This window comes from Mus pahari, chromosome X (genome assembly GCF_900095145.1).
Source record: "Mus pahari chromosome X, PAHARI_EIJ_v1.1, whole genome shotgun sequence".
NCBI lineage: Eukaryota > Metazoa > Chordata > Mammalia > Rodentia > Muridae > Mus > Mus pahari.
Window position 1 is genome coordinate 104,754,787 of NC_034613.1, and position 9,764 is coordinate 104,764,550.

The window sequence follows — 9,764 nt, forward strand, 5'->3', positions numbered from 1 at the left end:
AGGTTACATAAACAGGACCTAACATTTTGCCCCATACAGTAAACCCGCCTTAGGGACAAAGAGAGACACTAACTCAGAGTAAAAGACTGGAAAACAATTTTCCAAGCAAATGGTCCAAAGAAACAAGCTGGAATAGCCACTTTAAATACAATCTACTTTCAACCTAAAGTTATCCAAAAAGACAAGTAGGGAATCTTCATACTCATCAAAGGTAAAATTTACCAAGCTGAACACTCAATGCCGAATATCTATGTTCCAAATAAAAGGGCATCCGCATTCACTAAATAAACTTTACAAAAGCTCGAAACACACATAGCAACACACATAATAATAATGGGAGACTTCAACACCACAATCTCATCAATGGTCAGGTCATGGAAACAGAAACTGAACAGAGATACAGTGAAACTAACAGAAGTTATGAACCAAATGGATTTAACAGATATCTATAGAACATTTTATCATAAAAAAGGGTATACCTTCTTCTCAGCAACTCATGGTACCTTCTCCAAAATTGACCATATAATAGGTCACAAAATAGGTCTCAAAAGATACAAGATGATTGAAATAATTCCATTCATCCTATCACATCACCATGGATTAAGGCTGCTCTTCAGTAAAAACATAAACGTTAGAAATCCCACATACACTTCGAAGCTGAACAACACTCTACTAAATGATAACTTAGTCAAGGAAGAAATAAAGAAAGAAATTAAAGACTTCATAGAGTTTAAAGAAAGTGAAGCTATAACATATCCAAACTTATGGGACACAATGAAAGCAGTCGTAAGAGGAAAACTCAGAGTTCTGAGTGCCTCCAAAAAGAAACTGGAGAGAGCATACATAAGTGTCTTGACAGCACATGTGAAAGCTCTAGAACAAAAAGAAGAAAATTCACACAAGAGAAGTAGATGGCAGGAAATAATCAAAATCAGGGCTGAAATCAATCATGTGGAAACAAAAAGAACCATATAAAGAATAAACCAAACCAGGACCTGGTTCTTTGAGAAAATCAACAAGATAGATAAACCCTTAGCCAGACTTACTATAGGGCACAGAGACAGCATACTAACTAGCAAAATCAGAAATGAAAATGGAGACATAACAACAGAAACTGAGGAAATCCAAAAAATCATCAGATTCTAGTAATAAAGCCTTTACTCAACAAAACTGGAAGACCTGGATGAAATGGACAATTTTATAGACAGATACCAGGTACAAAAGTTAAATCAGGATCACATTAATGATCTAAACAGTACCATATCCCCTAAAGAACTAGAAACTGTCATTAATAGTTGCCTAACTAAATAAAAGCACAAGACCAGATGGATTTAGTGCAAAGTTCTATCAGACCTTCAAAGAAGACCTAATTCCAATTCTCCTCCAACTATTCCACAAAATAGTAACTCATTCTTTGAAGTTACTCTGATACCTAATCCACACAAAGAGCCAATAAAGAAAGAGAACTTCAGACGAATTTCCTTTACAAATATCAATGCAAATATACTCAATAAAAATCTCGCAAACGGAGTCCAAGAAAACATCAAAACAATCATCCTCCATAATGAAGTAGGTTTCATCCCAGGGATGCAGGGCTGGTTCAATATAAAGAAATACATCAACATAATCCACTATATAAACAAATTCAAAGACAAAAACTACAGGATCATCTAAGTAGATGCTGAGAAAGCATTTGACAAAATCCAACACCCCTTCATGATAAAGGTGTTGGGAAGATCAGGAATTCAAGGCCCATATATAAACATAGTAAAATCAATACGCAGCACACCAGTAGCCAACATCAAACTTAATGGAGAGAAACTTGAAGCAATCCCACTAAAATCAGGGACTAAGCAAGGCTGCCCTCTCTCTCCCTACCTATTCAATATTGTATTTGAAGTCCTAGCCAGAGCAATTAGACAGCAAAAGGAGATCAAAGGGATACAAATTGGAAAGGAAGAAGCCAAATGACTACTATTTTCTGATGATATGATAGTGTACTTAAAGGGCCCTAAAAATTCCACCAGAGAACTCCTAAACCTGATTAATAACTTCAGCAAATTGGATGGATATAAAATTAATTCAAACAAATCAGTGGCCTTCCTCTACACAAAGGATGAACAGGCTAAAAAAGAATTTAGGGAAACAACACCCTTCAAAACAGTCATAAGTAATATAAAATACCTTGGTGTGACTCTAACTAAGCAAGTGAAAATCTGTATGATAAGAAATTCAAGTCTCTGAAGAAAAATTTGAAGAAGATCTCAGAATATGGAAAGATCTCCCATGCTCATGGTTTGGCAGGATATAGTAAAAATGGACATCTTGCCAAAAGCTATCTGTTCAATGCAGTCCCCATCAAAATTTCAACTCAATTCTTCATAGATTTAGAAAGTGCAATTTCCAAATTCATCTGGAATAACAAAAAAGCCAGGATAGTAAAAACTCTTCTCAATGATAAAAGAACCTCTGGAAGACCATCCCTGACCTCAAGCTGCACTACAAACAATTGTGATAAAAACTGCATGGTATTGGTACAGTGACAGGCAGGTATATCAATGGAATAGAATTGAAGACCCAGAAATGAAACCACACACCTATGATCACTTGATCTTTGACAAAGGAGGAAATCCATTCAGTGGAAAAAAGACAACATTTTCAACAAATGTTGCTGGCTTAACTGGCGGTTAGAATGTAGAAGGTAAACCAACCCATTCTTATCTCTTCGTACAAAGTTCAAGTTCATGTGGACCACGGACCTTCACAAAAAACAGACACACTGGAACTCATAGAAGAGAAAGTGGGGAAGAGCCTCGAAGTTGTGGGCACAGGGGAAAAATTACTGAACAGAACAACAATGGCTTGTGATATAAGATCAAGAATCTACAAATGGGACCTCATAAAATTGCAAGGCTTCTGTAAGGCAAAGGACACTGTCAAGAAGACAAAAATGTGCCGGGTGTGGTGGCACACACCTTTAATCCCAGCACTCGGGAGGCAGAGGCAGGCGGATTTCTGAGTTCGAGGCCAGCCTGGTCTACAAGGTGAGTTCCAGGACAGCCATGGCTATACAGAGAAACCCTGTCTCGAAAAAAATAAAAACAAAACAAAACAAAACAAAACAAAACAAAACAAAAAACAAACAAACAAAAAAGAAGACAAAAATGCCAGCAACAGATTGGGCAAAGACCTTCACCAATCCTACATCTAATAGAGGTCTAATATCTAATATATATAAAGAACTCAAGAAGTTAGACTACAGAGAAACAAATTACTGTATTAAAAAATGGGCTAGAAAGGTAAACAAAGTATCCTCAACTGAGGGATTCCAAATGGCTGAGATGCACCTAAAAAAAAAAAAGTTCAACATCCGAAGTCATCAGGGAAATGCAAATCAAAACAACCCTGAGATTCCACCTCACACCAGTCACAAAGGCTAAGAGAAAAACTCAGGTGACAGCAGATTCTAGTAAGGATGTGGAGAAAGAGGAACACTCCTCCATTGCTGGTGGTATTCAAGCTGGTACAATCACTCTGGAAGTCACTTTGGCAGTTCTCAGCAAACTGGTCATAATACTACCTGAGGACCTAGCAATACCACTCCTGGTCATGTACCCAGAAGACATTCCAACATGTAATAAAGACACAAGCTCCACTATGTTCATAGCAGCCTTATTTATAATAGCCAGTACCTGGAAAGAACCCAGATGTCCTCAACAGAAGACTGGACACAGAAAATATGGTACATTTATACAATGTAATACTACTCAGCTATTAAAAACAATGAATTTATGAAATTCTTAGGCAGATGGATGGATCTGGAGGATGTCATCCTGAGTGAGGTAACCCAATCACAAAAGGACACACATGATATGCATTCACTGATAAGTGGATATTAACCCAGAAGCCCAGAAGCTCGAAATACCCAAGATACAATTCACAAATCACATGAAACTCAAGAAGGAAGGCCATAATGTGGATACTTCTATCCATCTTAGAAGGGGGTGACAAAACACCCATGGAAAGTGTTACAGAGACAAAGTTTGGAGTAGAGACTGAAGAAATGAACCACCAAGATACTTACTCCCCTGGGGATCCATCCCATTTACAATCACCAATCCCAGACACTGTGTGGATGCCGAGATGTGCTTGCTGACAGGAGCCTGATATAGCTCTGTCCTGAGAGGCTTTACCAGTGTCTCATAAATACAGGGATGGATGCTTACAACCATCCATTGGACTGAGCATAACATCCCCAATGAAGGAGCTAGAGAAAAGACCCAATGAGCTGAAGGGTTTGCGACTCCATAGGAGGAACAGCAATATGAACTAGCCCATAACTCCTGAGCTCCCAGGGAATAAACCACTAACCAAAGAGCACACATAGTGGGACTCATGGCTCCACCTGCATATGCAGCAGAGGATGGCCTATATGGACATCAATGGGACTAGAGGCTCTTTGTCCTATAAAGGCTGTATGCCCCAATGTGTTTCAATACCAGGGCCAGAAAGTGGCAGTGGGTGGGTTGGTGCATGGGGTGAGGGGTAGGGGGCAGGGGGAGGGTGTTTTCAGAGGGGGAAACAAGAAAGGAGATAACATTTAAAATGTAAATAAATAAAATATCCAATAAAAATTAATGGATACATAATTTTCTAGCCCGACTTTAAAGATACCAACAGCAAAAGCAAAAGTGTATTGAGTTTGCTACATTCTGGACCCTGTCTAAGCAGTTTATCTATCTGTCCACTTAGGTAGATAGATAACATAACTTGTTTATCTCACAGCATGTCAGGGAAGTAGGTCCATTATTAGCCTATTTGATTACTTATAATGTTTTATTAGCATATATTAATTATATATAATTGCTATAATCCATGTGGCATGGGTAATAATTTTGCAGTTTTCCATGTGTCTGACTGAGGTCTTGATCCTTGGTGTGCCTGAGTCGGTCTTCCCTTCCTTCCTCACTGCTCCTCTTCTACCTTCACATCTCTCCTTCCTTCCATCCTCCCTCCCTCCTTTCTTTCTCCTTCTTCTTTTTGACCCAGTGAATTTCATTAGGGTTACAGCAGAACATTGGATATACCATTAAAAGAAATATCCCTACCTCTCCCATCACATATGAATCTCAGAAAGCAGAGTCTGCAGAGCTCCTCTGACTTCTGTGTGTATATCCATATGTCCAGGGTTTGTGCAATTAGTTATCAATCTCATTTATCTTAATGTTAGGGAAACCAAGGACTGAGAGGCTAAGTCTGTGGAAAATCCATCCTCAGAGCCATAAAAGGTGGGCCTAATTTATAGCTCAGCTTTCACTATTGACCCTGTCTTAACTCTCATACTTTACAACTTTATTTATTAACTAATACACACTTTAGTAATAGTTCACATAATTTTAGCTCTTATTTGAATAAGTGAATCTGCAAAATAATGAAATTTAAAATCTATGTATTTACCAAGGGCATGCAGATCAGAAGGTGAATATTGTAAAATAGATGTCATTGCTCATAGAGATATGAAATAGCCAACACAGTATACTTGGTTAAAACTGTATTATGAAACTATTGTTTTATACAATGAATATGCAATAATAAAATCTTTTTTTTTCTGTTAAAAAAAAAAGAGTGCAATGACCCTGCTGATTGGAGACATCACTTGGAGTAGTGACTTTCTGACTCTTTGCCACACAAATTTACAATGCAGGAAGCCCTCTTGTAACCACAGGAAAGGTTGCATATATCATTCCTACAAACAGCCAGGTTAGAGAGGCCCAGTGTCATCCTAGCAGGTCTCATCCTGGAGGGATAGAGGAATGTATCCATATCCCTTGGTTACCAGGTATAGCTATGGCTTCTAACATGAGAAGTGACAGTGACCCACTTCAGGGTTCCACAACCTGAAGAGACACAGCTGCAGAAAAGTCCCACCTAGAAAAGAGCATGATGAAGTGTCCTCAGGAGGAAATTCCAGTCACTGCAGAGTTGTCTTCTTCCTCTGCCTTGCTGGGTCTATATAAGGGCACATTCCAGCAGTGAATGAAGAGGAAACAGGCGAGAAATGTGGTTTCTGTGTCAAGGAGAAATGTATAAGTAGAGTATCTAATTAAAACACCTGATTGCTAAGCCATCAATCTACAATCCAAGGAGCTAATGCAGCTGGCTCTGAGATGCTGTCTAAAAATAAAGTGTGGTGCTCTTCAATTGCACATATGTGCATACCCTTTTAATGCTGGACAACGGTTTCAGAGGAAAAAAAAAAAACAGTTCCTCCCTTCACTCGAATATTAATGAGTCACAGCCATAACATTTTGCTGAGCTGGTTCTAATCTCACAAGCTGCCCTGGAGGGGAAATTTAAAATGTAATCATTAAAATAGGCACCTGATGTGGGTTCCGAGAAACACTCAGAGAATGAGAAAGGTGCATGCTTGTGTACACACACACACACACACACACACACACACACACACACACTCATAAATTCACTCCTGTCTGTGTGTATGTAGCTGTTACCTGATACATATGAGCAAGTGGAGTGCCTCTCCTGCCACAGAGACAATGCTGTAAGAATTTGTATGTGTTCAGATCAGAGTACAGTTCAGCATGATCTCACTGCTAAGCTCTGGTTTTCTGGATGGTCCTACAATGAGCAAGGCAGAGCTGTTCCTGATGACTATCTGACTTCCTTCAGATGTGCTCCAGGTGGCTCTGCAGGCAGGACAGCATCTTCGTAACCGACTTGCCTTCATAACAAATCTGATAACACTGCAGTGAAGAGGGGAAATTAGTCCAGCAGCCCCTTCTGCTTGAGGATGAGGTACACCTTCGTAGAAGTCTGAGGTTCCTGGAGCTTCTGTCCATTCAATAGCTCCTACTCCAGCTCTTTGATGGCTTTCCCAGTTCTGGTGAAGGCCTCTGCTACCTTGCAGGTGGTTATAAGGTCAGATACCCCGCAACAGTTCAAGAAGGTAGCTGTGGACACCTGGTCCTTAAAGAAGATCTTGGTGAAAGTGATCATTTCCATGCGGTTCAGGCTGATGACAGTTGCCTTGATGTTGTCCCCACAGCAGAGGCCATCACAGAAGCCAGCTCCCACTGCAACAATGTTCTTAAGAGCATGGCAAAGCTCCAAGGTGTCCACATCATCTACCACAGTGATACGGATGTTGTGCATCTGCAGCAGTTCTTTGAAGAGAAGTCCATTCTGTATCACTTTGCTGCCAATGGTGGTCTCACAGAACTTCTCTACAGCAACCTCACTGGCAATGTTGTACTCCATAAGCACACTGAGGTCACTTGCCTATTGGGGCCCTCATCTATGCCCTCGATGAGGCTTATCCCCAGGGCCTTCTTGAGCACCCTGCTCATGATTTCATCACAGATCTTGTGATGAAATGGTGAGGCATGATGAACACTTGCAAGTCTGAGTCCTGCACAGCTTCGCTGAGATTTGGTACAGTGACCACATTTTCTGGCAGCTTGTGTACTGGGTGATATTTCACGTTTTTATGATTGTTGTTGATGATTTCATGGTCTCTTCGAAGATCCACATCTTGACAGTGGAGAACTTCTGCAGGTTCTTCACATAGCTTCCAACAGTTTTTGCAATAGCTTATAACCAGTTCCCTGAGTCCACAAACCACACTTTCAGAGGCACTGCTGCCATGGCCAAGCTGGATCACTGTAGCACACACTGTCTCCCAAGCTCACCTCCTGAGAACAATTTCCTTTACTTTGAACTTGCTACCCTGAGTTCACTAGAGACTCCAGGATGGTCTCAAACCCTCCAATTTCTTCCTTATGCCTCCAGAGTGTTAGAATAATAGATTTGCACTCTGGGCGCTCTCATCTAATTTTTTTCTCACTCTCTTTTTTATTATTTTCTTGATTTACATTTCAAATGTTATCCCCTTTCCTAGTTTCCCTTCTGAAAATCCCCTATCCTTTTCCCCCTCCCCCTGTTTCCCAACCCACCCACTCCTGCTCTCTGGCCCAGGCATTTCCCTATACTGAGGCATAGAACCTTCACAGGACCAAGGGCCTCTCCACCCATTGATGACCAACTAGGCAATCCTCTACTACATATGCAGCTAGAGCCTTGAGTCCCACCATGTGTAATCTTTGGTTGGTGGTTTAGTCCCAAGGGGCTCTGGGGTTACTGGTTAGCTCATATTGTTGTTCTTCCTAGGGGACTGCAAACCACTTCAGCTCCTTCAGCTCTAGCTCCTTCATTGGGGACCCTGTGTTCCATCTAATGGATGACGGTGAGCATCCACTTCTGTATTAGTCAGGCACTTGCAGAGCCTCTCAGGAGCGAGTTATATCAGGCTCATGTCAGCAAGCTCTTGTTGGCATCTACAATAGTGTCTGGGTTTGGTTGTTGTTTATGGGATGGATCCCCAGGTGGGGCAGTTTCTGGATGAATATTCCTTCAGTCTCTGCTCCGAACTTTTTCTCTGTAACTCCTTCCATGGGTATTTTGTCCCTGCTTCTAAGAAGGATCAAAGTGTCCACACTTTGGTCTTCCTTCTTCTTGAGTTTCATGTGTTTTTCAAATTGTATCTTGCCATCCCAATTTATTAAGTTACTGCTTGGTTTTGCTTACTTTTTCAGTATTTGTGCTGTTTTTGAATATTACTTGTTAAATGAAAGTTATTCTATTTTAATAAAGCAGTTGGGGAATTTTTTACAATGGTGAAGGATGTAACCAAAATATACTCATAGTTAATTCTGCATAATACATTGTTTTAACTTGCTGTGATAACGCATTGCGTTTGAATTATCTTTCATATAATTTTGATGTTGGTAGATCAGTATAACCAATCATTTTGTAAAATGAGTGCAGAACACAAGGGAAACTTCAGATGCAGAATAGGGATCAGTGTGGAAACTTTGAAAGTATATAATAAAAAACTTACAAAATCCCATTGAATAGTCAGAGAGTTATTTTTACATCACATATTTCTACAGATGTCACCCCTTCAATAGCAGCTTGAACATTCTGTGATAATTTATTCTTTGCTTCATTTTGTTTATATGAACACGTGGAAAATTTTTGTAAATACAGGGAAACAGATGTCACATTTTATGGAGTCAGAATCTCAAATAAGGTTGGAATGATTGCAGCACAGCTACATAAATGCAAGTCAAAGTAGCAGAGGATCTTATTTATTAAATTAAGCTTTCTAAAGAAAAAGATCATCTCTATATCATGTTGCACACTTACCCCCAGATAACTCAGGTAATAATTTAGTAAGATAATAAATTACATCCATGATTTTTTCTTCCTTTTATTTTCATTTTTTACTATTTTTTTCTTTACAGTACTGTCATCGCCACACCTGTCCTGGTCCACCCCCTGCCAGCGTTCCTCATTTCATTCCTCCTCCTGCTTGCCTCTGAGAGGGTGGTTCTCACCAGGCTGCCTCTTCACTGGGGCCTCAAATCTCTCAAGGATTAATAACATCATTTCTCCCGCTAACGTCTGACCAGGCAGACCTCTGCTATATTTGTGCCAGGAGCCTCTGATTGACCTCTGTTTGCTCCTAGTTGGTGGCTCAGTCTCTGGGAGCTCCCTGGGATCTGAGTTAGTTGAAATTGCTGGTATTCTTATGGGGTTGATCTCCCCTTCAGCTTCTTCAATCCTTCCCCTAATTCAACCACAGGGGTCCCCGACTTCAGTTAGATCTTTAGGTGTAAGTATCTGCTTCTGTCTCATTCAGCTGCTGTTATGGCCTCTCAGAGGACAGCCATGCCAGGGTCCTG

General features: G+C 40.3%; 1 pseudogene; it reads right to left on the minus strand.

Annotated features, from left to right (window-relative positions):
- Positions 1–6,686: 6,686 nt before the first annotated feature.
- LOC110314155 lies at positions 6,687–7,692 on the minus strand (annotated as a pseudogene).
- Between the last annotated feature and the right edge of the window lie 2,072 nt (positions 7,693–9,764).